General features: G+C 36.4%; 1 non-coding gene across 1 annotated transcript; it reads right to left on the bottom strand.

Annotated features, from left to right (window-relative positions):
• Positions 1–1,149: 1,149 nt before the first annotated feature.
• Positions 1,150–1,257, bottom strand: LOC148577049 (small nucleolar RNA R71). The gene has a single exon (XR_015903801.1). It is a non-coding gene; the product is annotated as a small nucleolar RNA R71 (small nucleolar RNA).
• Positions 1,258–2,221: the final 964 nt, after the last annotated feature.

Here is a 2,221-nt window from a genome sequence, read left to right as displayed (position 1 = left end):
GAATCATATCTTGTGATTTCTTATGAATCAAGTCATTAATTGTGATTCTAAAAATCAAATCTTTTTCAAAACTAATTTCAATCATATCTTTTCAAAAATATCTTCTTATCTTATCTTTTTCAAAATTTGATTTTAAAATATCTTTTCTAACTTCTTATCTTCTTATCTTTTCAAAATTGATTTCCAAATTTGTTTCAACCAACTAACTAACTTTTTGTTTGTTTCTTATCTTTTTCAAAACTACCTAACTAACTCTCTCTCTAATTTTCGAAAATATCTTCCCTCTTTTTCAAAATTTCTTTTTAATTAACTAATTATTTTAACTTTTGATTTTAAAATTTCAAAAAAAATTACTAACCTTTTTCAAAAAAAAAAAAAAACTATTTTCGAAAACCACTAACTCTTTTTCAAAAATTATTTTCGAAAATTCACTTCCCCCTCTCATCTTCTTCTATTTGTTTATCTACTAACACTTCATCTCACCCAAATTCGAACCTCCTCTTCCATCTGTGTTCAAATTTTCCTTCTTTTCTTCTTCTACTCACACAGGGACCTCTATACTGTGGTAAAAAGGATCCCTATTATTATTATTATTTTTCTATCCCTCTTTATCATATGAGCAGGAGCAAAGACAAGAATAGACTTGTTGAAGTAGATCCAGAACCTGAAAGGACTCTGAAAAGGAAACTAAAAGAAGCTAAAATACAACAGTCCAGAGACAACCTTTCAGAAATTTTCGAACAGGAAGAGGAGATGGCAGCCGAAAATAATAATAATACAAGGAGGATGCTTGGTGACTTTACTGCACCAAATTCTAATTTACATGGAAGAAGCATCTCCATTCCTACCATTGGAGCAAACAACTTTGAGCTGAAACCTCAATTAGTTTCTCTGATGCAGCAAAACTGCAAGTTTCATGGACTTCCATCTGAAGATACTTTTCAGTTCATAACTGAATTCTTGCAGATATGTGATACTGTTAAGATTAATAGAGTAGATCCTGAAGTCTACAGGCTCATGCTTTTCCCTTTTGCTGTAAGAGACAGAGCTAGAGTGTGGTTGGACTCTCAACCCAAAGATAGCCTGAACTCTTGGGATAAGCTGGTCACGACTTTCTTAGCCAAGTTCTTTCCTCCTCAAAAGCTTAGTAAGCTTAGAGTGGATGTTCAGACCTTCAGACAGAAAGAAGGTGAATCCCTCTATGAAGCTTGGCAGAGATACAAAGAACTGACCAAAAAGTGTCCTTCTGACATGCTTTCAGAATGGACCATCCTGGATATATTCTATGATGGTCTGTCTGAATTAGCTAAGATGTCATTGGATACTTCTGCAGGTGGATCCATTCACCTAAAGAAAACGCCTGCAGAAGCTCAAGAACTCATTGACATGGTTAATAATAACCAGTTCATGTACACTTTTGAGAGGAATCCTGTGAGTAATGGGACGCCTATGAAGAAGGGAGTTCTTGAAATTGATACTCTGAATGCCATATTGGCTCAGAATAAAATATTGACTCAGCAAGTCAATATGATCTCTCAGAGTCTGAATGGAATGCAAGCTGCATCCAACAGTACTCAAGAGGCACCTTCTGAAGAAGAGGCCTATGATCCTGAAAACCCTGCAATAGCAGAGGTGAGTTACTTAGGTGAACCTTATGGAAACACCTATAATCCGTCATGGAGAAATCATCCAAATCTCTCAGGGAAGGATCAACAAAAGCCTCATCAAGGCTTTAATAATGGTGGAAGAAACAGGTTTAACAATAATAAACCTTTTCCATCATCCACTCAGCAACAGACAGAGAACTCTGAACAAAATACCTCTAATTTAGCAAACTTAGTCTCTGATTTGTCCAAGGCCACTGTAAGTTTCATGAATGAAACAAGGTCTTCCATTAGAAATTTGGAAGCACAAGTGGGCCAGCTGGGTAAAAGGATCACTGAAATCCCTCCTAATAATCTCCCAAGCAATACAGATGAAAATCCAAAAGGAGAGTGCAAGGCCATTGAATTAATCACCATGGCCGAACCTGTAATGGAAGGAGAGGACGTGAATCCCAAGGAGGAAGACCTCTTGGGACGTCCAGTGATCAATAAGGAGTTTCCCTTTGAGGAACCAAAGGAATTTGAGGCTCATCTAGAGACTATAAAGATTCCATTAAACCTCCTTATGCCATTCATGAGCTCTGATGAGTATTCCTCTTCTGAAGAGAATGAGGATG

This window comes from Arachis ipaensis, chromosome B1 (assembly GCF_059453495.1).
Source record: "Arachis ipaensis isolate K30076 ecotype BB chromosome B1, ASM5945349v1, whole genome shotgun sequence".
In the NCBI taxonomy this organism is placed as follows: domain Eukaryota; kingdom Viridiplantae; phylum Streptophyta; class Magnoliopsida; order Fabales; family Fabaceae; genus Arachis; species Arachis ipaensis.
This window is presented reverse-complemented; position numbering and strand designations above follow the sequence as displayed.